Source organism: Pleurodeles waltl, chromosome 5 (genome assembly GCF_031143425.1).
Source record: "Pleurodeles waltl isolate 20211129_DDA chromosome 5, aPleWal1.hap1.20221129, whole genome shotgun sequence".
Taxonomy (NCBI): Eukaryota; Metazoa; Chordata; class Amphibia; order Caudata; family Salamandridae; genus Pleurodeles; species Pleurodeles waltl.
This window is the reverse complement of record NC_090444.1, coordinates 1,713,560,486-1,713,577,945: the sequence shown is the minus strand read 5'-3', so window position 1 is coordinate 1,713,577,945 and position 17,460 is coordinate 1,713,560,486. Positions and strand designations below refer to the sequence as shown.

At 44.1% G+C, this 17,460-nt stretch overlaps 1 protein-coding gene across 1 annotated transcript in view; it reads right to left on the bottom strand.

Moving 5' to 3' along the window:
• The window catches only part of LOC138296694 (adhesion G protein-coupled receptor F5-like), a 1,174,222-nt gene that overhangs the window by 91,957 nt on the left and 1,064,805 nt on the right, over positions 1 to 17,460 (bottom strand). The gene's annotated exons all lie outside the window — the stretch shown is intronic.

The window sequence follows — 17,460 nt, the reverse complement described above, 5'->3', positions numbered from 1 at the left end:
GAAAAAACAACTTACAGGACGGCGGAAGCGGCACACGGGTCAAGTGAGCCCACTAGCCACCAGGGATGGGGCGCAGGAAGATGCCTGCGGGTGGAGGAGGGCCTCGAACACGCAAACGGCAGCGTGGACGGGGGACACAGGCAGGAGGCAGCAGGTTGGTGCTGCGGTCGTGGGGGGCGAGCTCAGGACCTGAAATCGATGATGACATGGGACCCGATTGCAAAGTTCAACGATATAGTGCCGATCTGTTTCATCGCTGCATGGCTCGATGATGATTCATCGACCCGACTGTGAGGTTCCATGACAATGCATCTACCCACATGCATCACTTGGAACTTGCACATTGAGTCTTTGATGGTGATGCTTGCTTCATCCAAGGCTCTGATTTCAACTGGGCCTGCATGGCTCTTGTAGCTGGCTTCTCTTCCATTTCTGCCGGCTTGAACTTTGGATTTACCCCAGTCTAGTGCGACTTCAATCACCCTTTAGTGCTATTGACGTTTAAGCACTTCATTGCAGTTTATTCTTTATAAACTCATTTCTTGTCTTCTTTGTAGGAGGCTGGCCTGGTTTGTACTAAAACAGTGCAGTGTTGCTTATCTGTTTTAGTGGTTACACAGAGAGGGACTTTTACCTCAGGGAGTTGAGCTGTGGCAGCCATGGGCTCCCTTGGTACAAGTTCCACCCCAGGAGAGGTCTCTCCCACCACAGGAATGGTATCCTTAGTGGTAAGGTGGGGAAGGGATACTTTGATACAATTTTTACCTGTTGGATGAGGAGAATTCTGAGGTTTCAGGACTCCTCTTCTTTGCTTTTTCATTTTACTGGAAATTAGAGGAAGCAATTCCTCAGAGATACCCGGCAGGGATGCATGAGTCCTAAACTCTACCTCAGCCCAACCTGAGGCCTCTAGGCCATTACGTAAGAGACAATCTGCAGGTAAGCTAGGTGATACCACCACCTGCTTTGGGCCAGTAACTCCACCCCAACTAATCTGCACTACAGCCAAGGGGAGAGACTGAGTGGAGTTATTGACATCAGTAACCTGTTACTTGGGTCCAAGGAGGTGTTGTGCAGGTGACAACAGGTTTTCAGTCACCAAAGTGATACTGGCACCTGTGTCCCTGTGGGCCTGGCCCTCAACACCATTTATTACAATTGACTGCTTGTACTTGTCCATATTAAGGGGACACGCAGCCAAGGTGGCAAGGCCAGTACCACCAGGTGTAACAGAAAATGTCTTGGGGGTTTCTACACCTACCCCAGTTTCTATGATGGACCCAAAAGTAAACTCAACTACACATTTTGTGTGACTATTGCCAGTAGTACCACCGCTATTACTACTACTGCTAGGGGCACTAGAGTTTGAAGTGAATGTATTAGTGGTGGTAGGCTCAGGGGCTTTACCTGGACATGACTTATCCCCTAGCCTACAGCCTTTATTTGTGCACACATAACAACAAGGCTTTTTGGTGTGTGCAAAAGAGGAAGAAGATGTGTTTTTATCCCAGCCCCCAGGGGAGTGTTGTGGACCTGAAGAAGGATCTTTATGTTTCCGTTTGTCCCCATGCTTGTCCTAAGATTCATCACCATCTTTCTTCTTTTCTTTGTCACCCCCTTGTATGAGCTTTTCTGCTCACCCTTGTTCTGACCCATTTGTCTGCCTTCTTACCCAATTCTTGGGGAGAGGTCAGATCTGAGTCCACTAGGCACTGGTGAAACAAATCAGACACACAACTATTCAGTACATGCTCTCTAAAAATCAGATTATATTGACCCTCATAGTCAGACACCATGCTGCCATGTAACCAACCTTCTAAAGCTTTGACAGAACAGTCCACAAAGTCAATCCAATCTTGTGAAGATTCCTTCTTGGTTTCCCTGAACTTGATTCTGTATTGTTCTGTGGTGGTCGCAAAACCATCAATGAGTGCATTTTTGAGAATGTTGTAATTGTCTGAGTCCTCCTACCCAACAGTGAGGAGTCTGCTCCTCCCTTTGTCAGAGAAGGACAACCATAGTATAGCAGCCCACTGCTTTTGAGGGACCCTTTGAACCTTACAGACCCTTTGAAGTGCAGCAAACCACTTTTGCTACCCCTACCTTGTATGGGGGAACAGTCTTGTGTAAGTTTCTAGATTGAATGTTGTGCTCCCTGACCTCATAACATCTGAAAATTTCGATGCTGCTGCCACCATGGGGAACTAACCCCAACCCCTGTCTTTCCTTTCTACAGCAGGGCCAGCTGTTGCTGTTTCAGCCTCAGTCTACCCTCTTCCAATCTCAGCTTTCTGAGTTCCCTATCTAGGGAGTTATCCTCAGGATTGGATGTGTGAGACCCTTCAGAGACTGAGGTGATATGGGAGTGATCAGAAGTGGATTTTTCCCTAACTTGTGTAATCCTAGTGACCTGGCCTCTAGATGTGAAGGGAGCTCTACTTGTGTGTGACTCTCTCCCACTACCAGCTACACTAGATGGTCTGTTAGTCGAAAGATTGTGGGAAGGACCCTCCCCTGCATCTTCAGGACCCTCTCCTGAATCTACCCGGTTAGAATCGCCCTCTACCTCCTCTCCTACCTGGTGACCAGACTGTTCTTGGTCATCCCAGAGAAGGAGGTTCTAAAGAAAATTTTTGTTTGGGTTCTTCCCAATCCCTAGTCCTCTTTCTAAGCAAAGCCCTCTCAAACTTTTAAAGGTAAGGTTCTCATAGGTAGTTTTGACAACCCTAGGGGTGGCCTCACAGGAAGACACATTGATAGAAAAGTTAGAGTAAAGTTGAGAGAAGAAAAACAACTACTTTATCTAACTTTTAGAAGTTTTAGAACTTTTTAGAATGCAGGTGAGACTGCTAGGTAAACTTATTTATTAGCTCTAAGTACATAGTACACTTTCCTGTGGAAAGCACTAGTGACAGGGTGATAAGTCAATTGTAAGTACTTATCCCACCACTGCACCACCAATGTAGGAGGCTGGCTTGGATTGTAGTGGGTTCCAAAGGTACTTACACCTTATACCAGTTCCAGTTATCTCTTAGCAGTTTAATGTAGTCAGTTTCTAGAAGCCAGGCTGTATAGAGGTAGCTGTAGGCAGAGCAGCCAAGGCTGAACTAGGAGACATGCAAAGCTCTTGCAATACCACTGTAGTCACACAGTACTCACACAAGAAAGACAATACTCAGTGTTACCAAAAATAAAGGTATTTTATTTTAGTGACACAAGGCCAAAAATACTTTGGATGCTATACACCCTTAGGAGGTAAGTAAATTATACAATATATACACTAGTAACCATAAACAGGTAAGTAAACAGCCAGAAAATACTGCAAATAGTGAAAATCACTATGGGTTGCAATGGGCCTAGGGGGAGCACAAACCATATACTAAAATAGTGGAATGCGAAATTCGGTTTCCCACCTACGGAAGTGTAGTGTGTAGAGGGGTACTGGGAGTGTAAGAAAACACCAAAGGTAAGTAAAATACCCCATCCCAGAGCCCAGGAAAACAGGAGAAAAACACAGCAAGTTTCCTAAAACACACTAGAAGTCATGGTAGAAGACAGTGCAAGAACCAGAAGAGATTGCAAGACACAAACAATGGATTCCTGGACCTGAAGACCTGTGGAAGAAGGGGACCAAGTCCAAGAAGCACTGAAGAGTCCAGGGAAAACAGGAGCCCCTGCTAACCTGGATGAAGGTGCAAAAAGAGAACCACTGGTGAGAATACAAAGTCAGTATTGCACCAAAGAAGATAGATGCGGGTTCCTGATTGGTGAAGAAGATGTCCCTATCAGGAATCCCCAAGGTGCCTCCTGTGTTTTCTGTCAGCATCCCCAGGGATTAGGGTTATATCATATCTCTGTTCTTGGTTAAACCTTCATGTTTCTAAGTAAACATAATGTGCTGTGTTACACAATTGGTTTTACCAATGCTTGTTTGCTAATGTGAGCAAGTGTAGACATGTGCTTCTAATTGGGTGTGGTGTAGACATGTGCTTCTAATTGGGTGTGGTGACTCATCCACATGTTTAAACTCAACTGCTTTCCTGATTGGCTATAAATAGCAGAGTGAAACATGACTCCCTGCTTGGCTTTGTTTTGCTTTCTGATCTCAGCATCTGATTTGGCAGTCAAGCCCCTGCTGTCATCCTCGTACTCAGGACCTTTGAGGCAATTCTTTTATTTGTTCCTGTACCAGCTGACACCAGGCATTCCTCCAGCACTCCGGAAAAGACTGCAGCTAAGTGACTAGTATTCTCCAGGGAGTTTGTTCTTTGAGTGCTGCGCTTTCCTAGAACAGCTGGTGTATTTCAGACCTCGAATTTTGGAAGAGTGCTTATCTTGAAGAGACAAATGCATTTCTGAACATTCTACATTATTATTTTAGTTACTTGCCTAAATGTACTTCAGGAAATCTGCTTGAGCTCAAGTATTACAAAAAGTGATAGTGCAATTTTAAAAGATAATTTACATGACTTTTCTTTCTCTAATAGCAGAACTCTTGGATTTTAAATTGTGTCACTCATGCCTGTGTTTCAGGTTTGAGGAATTTGCTTTTGAAGACTTTTTCACACACACAGTGAAACCAAACCAAACAGTGCCACCCTAACTGTTCAAACCCAGAGTGGACATTTGTATTTCTTGGTTTTCTTTTGTTCCTTTTAGTTTAACCCTATGCATGCAGGAAAGTTATATTTATCCAAGAAAAGTACTGGAGCATCCCGGTGTTCTTCTACCGCTCCAGTGCCCATATCAGAAAGAGAGATTCAGTTTCAAGGAAGTTGAGTGCACTAACTCTACTATCACTCTGTCAACAATAACCTGCCGCCCCGAAGATACAGGGTGCCTGGCTTGACCGGCAAGACATGGCAGTGTTTTGTCTCTTTCTCTTCCACTCCCTCTTTCCTTTTGGGACATCTTCCGGGGTTTCTGTGTCCACCCGGAAGTGCCGAGAGGTGTTCCAGGAGGTCGGGGGCATACCATCGCCCCTGCAGACATCCTGCTTTTCAGGTGAGTGGCCCCGTCTCAACAGTCCTATGCTGGATGTATGAATGCTGTCTGATTTGCGTCACTGGATTACACCAAAAAGCCTTGGTAAATTCAAAACTTGCGTTTCACAAAAAATGGCACTGTCCGGGCCCGGGAAGGACCATATCGACTATACCCAGGAGGGAGAGACATCAGGGGCTCTCAACAACTCAGAGAGCCCTCAGAAGACCAAGTAGCGCTCACAAGAGTCCCACAGCACGGGAACAAGGGAGTTGCAAATGTCAGTCATTGCATCACTACACAAAAGGATCCCACGCTGCTAGGGAACAACTAAGGGAGTTGAGCATCATAGGATAGAGTGCTGGGGACCTGGGCTAGGCTGTGTACAAAGGATTCCTTGGAGAAGCACACACAAGCCCTTGGAGCTGAAAAACATGCGATGCACAGGGGTACTGTCTGGCACTGAGGAGGCAAGATCTTACCTCACACACAGGTACTATGCACCTAGCCTTCAGGGTCTGGAGATTAGACATATAGGTGACTTATAAGTGACCTGGTGCAGTGAAATGGCTGTGAAATAGTGCTTATACTATTTCACCCAGGCTGCAATGGCAGTCCTGAAGAAGTGTTTGTATGAGCTCCTTATGGGTGGCAAGATAAATGCTGCAGCCCATAAAGATCTCCTGGAACCCCTGTGTTCTGGGTATCTAGGTACCATATACTAGGGACTTATAAGGGGGGGGGGGAGGTCCAGTATACCAAATTGGAGTGGAACACTGGGTTAACAGTATGTAAGTACAAATTTGGAACCAGAGAGAGCATAAACACTGGAGTTCTGGTTATGGGGTCTCCAGTGACACAGTCACGCATACTGACAAAGCAGTAAAACATACTGACATGTAGACCACATACTATGAACACTGGGGTCATGACTAGCATGTTCCCAGTGACACAGTAAAAACACACTGACAAACACTGACAAATAGGCAAAAATTGGAGTAACCATGCTAGAAAGAGGCTACTTTCTCACAATTTATTGGATTTTTGTTAATTTAATCTTGTTTTACTCAGATAAATATTCTCTGTGTTTCTAGACTGATGTGGAGTCTTTCTGTGGTGTTTTCACGGCGTTACTTTAATTTAAGTATTGCACATTTACTTCACACATTGCCTCTTAAGTTAAGCTTGACTGCTCTGAGCACAATTTAATTTAGGTTGTATATCTGACTCACACCGGCTAGGATTGTGGTCTCTTCTTGGGTACACACCTCTGCCAACTAGAGACCCAATTTCTAATATACAGTTTTATACCTGACAGCCTAAGGGTAGTCATCCCCCAACTTTTTGCCTGCCTCCCTCCACTTTTCTGACACTGTTTTCTTCCGACTTTACCACTGCTAACCATTGCTAAAGTGCATATGCTCTCTCCCTTAAACATGGTAACATTGGTTCATACCCAAATGGCATATTTGATTTACTTATAAGTCCCTAGTAAAGTGCACTATCTGTGCCCAGAGCCTGTAAATTAAATGCTATTAGTGGGCCTGCAGCACTGATTGTGCCACCCACATAAGTAGTCCCTTAATCAAGTCTCAGTCCTGCTATTGAAGGTCTGTGTGTGCAGTTTCACTGCCACTTCGACTTGGCATTTAAAAGTACTTGCCAAGCCTTAAACGCCTCTTTTTCTATATATAAGTCACCGCTAAAATAGGCCCTAAGTAATCCATGGGGCAGGGTGCTATGTAGGTAAAAGGCAGGACATGTACACATGTGTTTTATATGTACTGGTAGTGGAAAACTCCTAAATTCATTTTCCACTACTGTGAGGCCTGCCCCTTTCATAGACTAGCATTAGGTCTGCCCATATACTTTTTGAGGGTTAGATTCTGATCCGAAAGGGGTAACCAGGTCATATTTAGTATGGCCAGAATGGTAATAGAAAGGCCTGCTTGTTGGTGAGGTTCGATTTTATATCACTGTTTTTAGAAATGCCATGTTTAGAAAGTGAGCATTTCTCTGCACTTAAAACCATCTATGCCTTACAGCATGTCTCCAATCAAGGTCTGGGCTGGTTGACAGTTCCCTTGTGCATTTCACCCAGGCAACCACAAACACAGGACACTCAGTCACACCTGCACTCATCTGCATATTGGATGGGTCTTCCTGGGCTGAAAGGGAAGAGAGCCTGACACTTACATTTCAAGGGCTAGTGGCTTTTCCTCACACAATGGACTGCCAATCCCCCTACTGGGACCCTAGCAGATAGGACTGCACTGAAAGGGGAATTTGTGCACTTCAAAACCACTCTTTGAAGTCTCCCCCACTTCAAAGGTGTTTTTGGGTATATAAACTGGATCTCTGACTCCACCAACTCAGATATTTCTGGACTTGCACCTGAACTCTGTCAGAAGACATGCCTGGCTGACCAACGGACTCTCTGGACTGCTTTGCTGCAAAGGACTGCCGTCCTGCTGTTGCCCTGCTGCCCTGCTGGCCTCTGACTGTGCTGGAAGGACTCTGCCTTCCCCCCAGAGTTCTCTCCATGGGCTTGGATTGAGCTTGTCTCCTCTTCTGGAGTCTCAGGAACTACAAAGACCTTTACTGCTAGCTTTTGGCTAGTACACTGACTTAATCAATTTCAAAATGACTTCAGCAACGCCAGCTCCCGTTCCGTGGACCTTGCTGTATGCAACGACGTCGGCCTGCAATGCAGGTCTGACGTCTCCGTGACTACGCTGATGTCACTAAGAGTCATTGCGACACAGTGAACTCGACACATCACGTCCTGATGGACCGGACCAAGCAACCCAACCAGGTCACAAGGAATCGACGTGTAGCCGAAGACAACACATCATCTCCCTCTGCATCCGGATGGAGCTGATGCCGCACCTCCACCTGCCTCGCAGTGCGGAACTGACGCCTCTCTGCTCGGATGGCGTAAGGGGCAGATGACACACCGACTCCACTGACGCCTCTTTCCGACTCCGTGCGAAGTCCATGTTCTCCGTTCTCAAAAGGTACTGTACCTGGGGGTCCCTGTGACTCCGTGACTGGCACTTGTGGTGTCGGATTGTTGGGAAGGACTCCGTCAATGATGCTGTGAGAGCTCCAGTTGGAGCTATTGTGCTTTCTAGGTGCTTTAGTTGGATTTAATCTTTAAAAATTCATAACTTTGCTTGTGTACATTGAACCTCATCATTTCAACAGTATTTTATTCAGATAAACATTCTCTATTTTTCTAAACCTGTGTGGTGTCTTTTTGTGGTGTTCTCACTGTGTTACGGTATGATTTATTGCACAAATACTTTACACATTGCCTTCTAAGTTAAACCTGACTGCTCAGCACCAAGTTACCAGAGGGTGGGCACAGGATAATTTGGATTGTGTGTGACTTACCCTGACTAGGATTGTGGTCCCTAGTTGGACCAGGGTGTATATCTCTGTCAACAACAGACCTCATTTCTAACATACAGCTAACATGAGATTCAGGTTCACAGAAAAAAAATAATAGGATATGCAACTTTATGTAGAACAAAACAGTTCTGTAGGGAAAGGCTGAGGGCAATTCATAAAGAGGTTTTCTGTGACAGGGCAGCTGAAGTATTCACGTTGCTGCTGTCTGCTACACAATCAGGTTTTATTTTATGTTACCCTTAAAACTTGTTCATTTTTTAGTCTGGTCTTAGGCATTTGGGGAAATATGTTTAAGGGTTTCCACTCCTGCTATACTTAGTGATCTGTCACCAAATCTGGACAGGCACCATTTTGGGATTTGTAGTCTGCACAGGAGTGAAGCGTAAGTGTGGAATTGTGAAAATGAAGGGTAGATGTTGGCTAAATGCTCAAATTCTTATTTTTATATTTTGTAATTTTTTGTGAGCAGCAAATGAAAGTGAGACAAAACATTTATACATTTTTCCCATTCTTATTGCACGGATCAGAATCACCGTGGAGCACATTATTGACACAAAGTAATAACTGGTGCTGTTAAATAGTTAAAAACAAAACAACATTATGTAATAATTCAATATGCTCTGCAGTAAATGGGTGTGAGAACATATATGATGAAGCTGGTTACAATCAATGTAACATATAGGGCCAGATGTGCGGCCATTTTTTTTGCAACTTACAATTTGCTATTTTTACGAATTGCAAATTGCGAGTCGCAAAACAAAATGTACAACAGTGTTTGAGACACTGTTAGCGATTCCCAAATGGGTTGTGAGGGACCTGCCTCGTTAATATTCACGAGGCAGGTTGCAATTTGCAACCCATTTGAGAATGGCTGCTCACTCATAGGGATGGTGGCCTGCTGAAGTCAGCAGACCACCATGTCTGTGACTGCTTTTTAATTAAAGCAGTTATTTCTTTTAATGCAGCCAGTTTTTCTTACAGGAAAACCGGATGCATTTAAAAAATAAACATGAAACATTTAAGTTTAAGTTTTTCAGAGTAGGCAGTGATCTGGGGGTCCACTGCCTGCTCTGAATAAATGTTGGAACCTCCATTCTAAGGGAAACAGGTCCTTTGGGGACCCCTTTCTGCTTGCAAATTTAATACCACCAATTTGGAATTGGTGGTAACTGCGATTGCTTTGCAACCGCATTCAGGTTCACAAAACAATCGTATATGGGCCTGCCAGTCGACAATTAGGAAGTGACGCCCTTGGAATGCCCCTTCCTAATAGTGAGTCACAATCCCTATTTTGCGAGTCTGTAACAGGTTACCAACTCGCAAAATAGGGAGTGTACATGCTACTCGGCCATTTTGTGGTCGCAAAGGGCAAATTTCGCTGTTTGCGACCACAAAATAGCTTTGTACATCTGGCCCCGTAGTCTTCAATACCAGAAAGAGAATGTATGAATCAAGTTAATTCCCTACACACTTTTATAGTAAGACTAGGTTTAGATTCAGCATTCACTGATATTAGGGTGTGGATCTTAGGTTAACCTGAAGCCTAGTGCAGTATCCTTTGTGCCCAATCCAGGCTTTATCACTTATTGTAACCTAGATCAGTTTTAATCATATTTGGAAGTAACAATGGAAAAGTAAATTTTCAAGCTCTTTCTTGAAGTTATAATAAGAAGAATTCACCATTATAGCTGGAGGGATGGAGTTGAATATGGAGAATATGGAGCATATGAAAATGACTACTTCAAAGTTCCTGTTTCTTTTGTTTTGTTTTGGATAATGCAGGTTTCTCTAAAGAAAGCTCATGTACTTCCATATGAGTGGAAACCACCTAAGAAAACTGCTCTGTGTACCAGGTGGCTTGTAACTCTCTCACATATGACCTTGGGAGTAAAAAAGACAGATGGCCTAATCTGGAAGCCCTTTAGGTTGATTAGGATAGGGGTATGAGGAATAACCTTCTGACACTGGTTATTGACAGAGCTAGCCAATGAAGGCTGATTTTAGAAGGGCCAGGTGGTTTTTGGAATGACATTTTAGGTGTATGACCATTAGAGATTTTGACATGTATGCCTACAAAACACCGATGTTCACACTTTAAATGCTCATGAATGGAATATGCTATGGTGAGTACGTTGTGTCATTGTAACTTTTAGGGTTGATGATGAAGAGGTTGATGGATTTGGATTTCAATTTGAATAAAGAAATGTGTAGCATCCTCGTCAGTAATGTATCTTATCTGAGTCACAGCATTTCAGGGGATGGTTTTAACCCAAAGATGGAGTTAATTGAAAGTGTTGTGAAGGCCTCCATTCCTTGTGGCATAGACTAGGTGAGGTCATTCCTTGGCCTTGCTACATTCATTTCCACGTTTACAGCTAATTATGTTAGTGTGATGCAGCATCTGAGATTGTTTCACAAGAAGGGAGTGGAATTTGAGTGGTGTAGTTGGGGTGAAGCGTATCTCAGGCCTGTTAAAATGGGGATTGGCAGTGCGCCTCTTTTGGGCCCTTTTTAGGTGTGCAAGACTGTGCGGATGATGGAGTTCAGCGTCAAGGGCCTGGGTGCCATCCTATCACAATTTGACATTGGGGTATGTCGCTGTGCTTGTCACAACATTAGTGATTTTTGTACAGCTGGACGAAAAGTCATTATTAAATCTTCAATGGACTGCAATACTTCCTATGTCATTTATGTGATACGCTGTAAATGTTTTCGAATTTATGTGGGTAGCACTATACGTCCACTCCGAATTAGAATTGGGGAGCACGTTAGGGTTCTCAAAAACTGTGATGTTAGATATCCTATTGTGGCGCATATACTGTTTTGTAATTCACAAACTGCACACAAGAGTTGTACATTTTTTGGATTTGACCATGTCCCCAGGCATCCAAGGGGTGGCAATCGTGAATTATCCTTACGTAGAAAAGAGGCACTGTGGATAATGAGATTGATGACTGTTGAGATAGGTCTCAACACAGACAGAGAGTTGGAATACCTTTTGGGGGACTAATTATTTCTTGTTGCAATTTCAATAATATTGTATACATGATATGATTATATTTGTTGGTGTCGAATGGTTTACATTGGCATGTGTAATAACTTTGTCATGGCTAATATTCACTTTTCTGTTCCACTTGGGACTTGATTGGATAACCAAAATTTTCAAATATACACATTTGCGTAAAGATGGCTTAAGATGTTTTTATGTTTATCATTGTTGCTCCTTTTCTATCACTTCTCTTGTAATTTCACTTTTTAATATTCATTTTGATTAGTGACTTTTCCTTTCCTCTTTTAGCTTATTTATTTATTTTTCCAACATGAATGTCACTGGCTGTAGATTTAGCTCCCTGGGGTGTGTGTGGTCGACTCTGTGCACTTTGAAGTTGTGAACCATTTAATGTTATAGCAGTACTGTGCTGTAATGTGACTAAGTTTTGGAGTTGGAACTTGAATTTACGATGATTACTTAATAATCTTTGTATACAAGATTACTGATTGATTTTTGTGTTTGGTTTGTTGTTTAACAAACAACAATATTTGTTGTGGTTTAGTAAAACTACACGACTTGTAGTTTCACATTTTCAATCTTATTATTGTCCGTTTTTGATTTTCATGTTCTTAGGAGTGACACGATTGTCAGTCCTACCTTTATTTTTAGCTCGACAGCACAGTCCTTTCTTGGTGTTGTTGGCTGCCGCAGTATTTATATTGACTTCTGGGAACGATGAACATGGACGGCGTACTCGCGGTTGTGGGCATGAACTTATGCCGGTTTCTGGATTGTTTTGCAGGTAAGCTGGAGTTTTGTCACATTTGAAGCAAAGTTTTTGGTCACTGGTAGGGATTGCAGTTATGCACATGGATGCAATTTGGTTTTCTTTCATTTTTTAGCTTTCATATCAGAGATTTAATAACTTGAAGAGTATTGGAAGGCATGTTTGGACATTTCACTTTCTTACCGTGACTCAGGTATTACAGTTTTAATTTTCAATGTATATCATGATATATTGTTTTGTATCACGTGTAAAGATGTTGTGTGGCCAGATTAGGAATTTCCAGGGTATATGCTTACACATTTACCTTGTTTTAGACTTGGTATATTATATTCTGGATGTATGGACCCTATGTGAACTTGACGACGTATTTGCAGACTCATTTACTTTCGTTACATATCACGTACAGAAATGTATGTTGGGCAGCCTTATGATGGGGAGCACGGTGTGTTCACGATATGCCTCACGATTTTTGGTGTATTGTTTCTTTTTTCGTTTCATTGGGACTTTTTATACCTTTCCTTATGACATCTTTGTGTGGTGGACACACGGTCAGTTTTTGTTTACTTTTTACGGGTTATAAGGGTTATAAGGTGGTAAGCGGATATTTGTCGATTTTTCTAATGCCCCAGGATCAGGCATTATTTTATTGATACACTAACATCTCCTGTGTATACTTAGTGACTATAGTTATTGTGTACTATTGACAAGTTTGGTTAGGAATTCTCTTTATTTGTGAAGCGTTCAGGGAGGGCTGATGTAGCTTCTTACTTTTCTATTTCCATTTCTTCCTTTTCTTTACATTTATTTTCTTCTTACCATAGTTTTGTCCTCTTTGTTTGGGACATTTGGGTGCACTTACCCAGTCGGATATTTTCATTATGTATCTGTAATTTCCAGCCCTGAAGAAGTCGTTGGGGTTATTTGCCCATGACGAAACACGTGTTGGCTTGGAAGAACGGGTGTTTGGACTGTTGTGAAGACTTCACTCAATAAACTATGTGAAATGGACTACACCTTGGAACGTTTTTGATTGATTGTAAACCCTTTTGTGCTATATTTCTGACTTGGTCTTGTAATTTGTATTTGCGTGTAAAGAGTGCCTCACACTTATGTTTCATCCTTCATAATTCACAGTCATGATTACTGGTGTCCAGATTGTTTCTTTGGAGATAAGCAAGTTCTAAAGTTTTTATAGTTCAACAAAGGGCAGACATTTATTTTCCCCAAGCCAATGGTCTTGCTGTGCGCATGAACAGGGCTGTTAAGTCTTGTGTCCAGAGAGCAGCATATTTCAGGGTGTCACTCAATGATCTGTTGAAAAGAGACATAGGCCCTCATTACAAGATTGGTGGTAATGACCGCCCACCGCCACAGTGACGACCGCCAACATACCGCCGCCGTGGCTACCAGCAGGCAACGCGTATTATGACCGCCGGCGGTATACTTCCAGAAATCTGGCGGAACACGGCGGACGGGGTAAGGCGGCGCTGCTGACAGCAGCACCGCCACCCCTGCAAAGCACTGCCGACCGTATCATGAGCAATGATACGGCCTGGCGATGTTCTGCTGGCGGATGCTGCTGCTGACAGCAGCGCCGTGGACCGTCTCCAGCCAGAGGATCCCCTGCAAATAGGTAAGTCGGGTTCTACGACCGGAGAGGGGGGTGGAGGGTGTTGTGTGTATGTGGGAGGGGGGGTGTATGTTTTGGGATGCGTGCATGCGGGTGTGAGTCGTGGTGGATGCATGCGTGAATGAGGGATTGTGAGTGTTGTGTGTTGTGAATGCATGCGTGTGCAAAGGTATGTTGGTGTGTGTTGTGGTGTGTTGATATGTATGTCTGCATGCGTGGGTGGAGGTGGGTATGCATGTGTCTATGTGTGTATATGGGTGCACATGTAGGTGTGCATATGTGCGGGGGGCAGGAGAGGGTGGGGAAGGACTCTGGGGAGGGGGAGGGGGCAGGGGAGACCCCTATCAGTGGCAGGGAAGGGATTCCCTGGCACTGATAGTGCCTACCGCCATGGTTTGCGTGGCAGTGAGTTTGGCATGAAAACCATGGCAGTAGGCCGAGTCGTAATCCCGAGGGTGGAAATGTGATGGCTGCCAGGCTGGAGACCGAAGTCTCCAGGCCAGCGGCCGTTACCACCCTGGCGGTCAGTATGTTAAAGCGGCGGTTTTGGATGGCGGTCACTGCCATGGTCCTAATCCCGATTTTTTTACCGCCAGCCTGTTGGCAGTATTACCACCGCTTTAACACCGACCGCCACAGTTGTAATGAGGGCCATAGTGAGCACACTGTAATGCCCGTAACAGTATGAGCATTATCTCTACTTAGTAAAGGGGTAAATTGATAACACTAAGTTTAAGCCAGCCTGCTTGGGTCTAATTGCTGTTCCTATAGGTGTGCTGCAGTGAAATTGGATGCTGTTCCTTCCAAGAGTAGGATTTACTGAAAAGAATGACAAAGAGTGATATGATGCCAAGAATGGTTTTATGAGTATTTTTGCGAGACTGGAGATCTTACCAGGGTAGGAAAACTATGCATGGTGAAAAACTGAATGCCTAATTTAATGGGACCTTTCACTATAAATGAGATGAGAAGAAATGGTGTGTTGCTGGACAAGGGGACATCACAGCGGAGACGCCATGTGACTTCACAAAATCTGCCTTTTCATCCTGGGGAAGCAAAGAATCCACCTGTTGCAGATCAATGAGGAGGCTCTTATGGTAGAAGGGCTTTGATACTGAATAAAACCTTCTTCTTTTGGCCCCTTTGACTGGTGATGAGTTGTGGCTATTTCACCGATGCTTTGCTCAGGGCAGAAGAGATGATTATGTTTTCTTGTCCTATCCACCATAACCTTTCCTTTTCCCTGTTTTTGCATGTGTTGCTGCCTCACACTGAGTGCAGTGTGGGAGGTTGAGAGTGATTTCTACTGCTGAGTTCTGAATCGTCTGCAGCCTTCAGGTATCCTGACATACAGGGTGTTCCCATAGTCCAGCTTGCTTGTGATGAGGGCGTGCATAATGGTTTTGCGGGTGCTGATTGGGAGGCATTTATAAATCTTTTATAGCATCTTCAGGGTATGGAAGCATGAGACAGTGATGGTATTGACTTATTTCAAGTTTACTGTCGATGATAATCCTGAGGTTCTTGGAGTTATTGTTCCTAACTCTGTTGGCCATCAGGTGGAGTCCCACAGTGAAGAGCTCTTTCGAAACATGACAATTTTGGCCTTGTCAGTGTTCAGCTTCAGACAGTTCACCTTCATCCAGTGGGTACTTTCAGTCATGCAGGCATTGAACTTGCTATCAGTACTGGGCAACTTACATGTGATTGAGTGAATGAGCTGTGTTGGAAATGTCCCTTTTTGCAGGATCATCCCTAAAGTTTTTGCCTCCTTCCTCCTATTGTTTCTGACCAGTTTTTGTTGGCTTTAGGACTCTGGGCACTTTACCACTGCTAAAGAGTGCTAAGGTGCAAATGGTGTCTGTATAAATTGTATTGTTGATTGGTTTATCCATGATTGGCATATTTGATTTACTAGTAAGTCCCTAGTAAAGTGCACTAGAGGTGCCCTGGGCCTATAAATCAAATGCTACTAGGGGGCCTGCAGCACTGGTTGTGCCACCCACATTAGTAACCCTGTAAACATAGCTCAGACCGGCCACTGCAGTGTCGGTGTGTGCAATCTTGCACTGCCAATTCGAGTTGCAAATGTACCCACATGCCAGGCCTAAACATTCCTTTTTCATACATATAAGGCACCCCTAAGGTAAGCCCTAGGTAGCCCCATGGGCAGGGAGCAGTGTATGTTAAAGGTGGGACATGTACTCATGTGTGTTACATGTCCTGACAGTAAAGTACTGCTAAATTCAGTCTTCACTGTTGCATGGCCTATCTCACTCATAGGTTAACATGGGGTTGCCTTTAAATACATTTTAAGTGCAGATTCCTTTTGAGAGCAGAGGGAAATCTGGAGTTTGGGGCCTCTAATCTCACAATGTAAAAATACATTGTTTAGTGAAGTTGGTTTTGGATTGTTAGTTTGAAAATGGCACTTCTAGAAAGTAGGCATTTTCTTGCTTAAACCATTCTTTGACTCTGCCTGTTTGTGAATTGCCTGTCTGGGTCAGTTTGACAGTTGGGTTGTTTGTGAATCCCATCTAGACAATGAGATAAAGGGAGCTGGAGTGTAACCTGAATATCCTGATGAGCCATCTGAGCTAGAGTGGAGGGAGGACTGGTCACTTACACTTGAATGGGCTGTGCCTGCCCTCTCACACTGCAGTCTCCAACCCCCTGGTGTGTGTCTGGGGCCAAGCCTGTAAACAACAGAGACTTTCCTTTGAAGTTTGGCTACTTCAAAGGCAGAAAGGGGTATAAGTAGTGGACCCAAAACCCCAAATGTTAGATTTCTTCAAGTTCACTTTTGGAACCAAGAGGAACCTCAGCCAAGGAGAAGAGCTAAGGAGCTGTGGAGGAGTGCTGCCCCTGTCTGTGACTGTGCTTTGTTGGGCTACCCTGCAGTTGCTGCTTCTACCTGTGGTAGGGGACAAAGACTGGACCTTGTGGTATATTCCTGCTTGTGAAGAATCTCCAAGGGCTTGAACTGAGCTTGCCTTCTGTTTAGAAGTCTCAGGGCCATCAAAGACTTCCTCTACTAACATCTGGACCCTCTGCTGAGACTCCTGCCTTGCCAAGTGGTGTCCTATCCAGTCCCTAGGCCCTTGAAAGGTGAAGCTGGCAGACAAGAGCTGAAAATCCACGCACAGAACGCCATAGGGGTAAAGTTTCAATGCACAATCTGCAATGCAGCTGATAAACGATGCGCCGCTGACTTTGCGGCTAAAATTGACGCTCCACCTGTATTGTGGTTGGGAGATTGACGCATTGCGGCCGGAAAAACTAAACACAACACCCACTGGCGGCTGCTGATAATGACGCAAACACAACGCAGCGCAGTTTTTTAACACCGTGTGACAGGATTTTTCAATCGTCGTCCCTTGGCATCAAAGTCAACTGGACGCTGCATGGATCCGAGGTGCCCAATCTGAAAATCGACCCATCGCTCTCTAGCAAGGGAGAAAAATGAAGCATCAGCAACCCGATTGGAGAAGAAATAATGCACGGCCTCCCTTGCGAGGAAGGAATAAACGCATTGCTGCCTTTTCGAATGCGCGCTCTCCTGTGCTGCTTTATTTTAGAGGCTAACCAGGTACTTTGTGAAAATCATCGTTTCCATTGTTTTCTATGAAGTAAGACTATATTCTTTTGAAAATT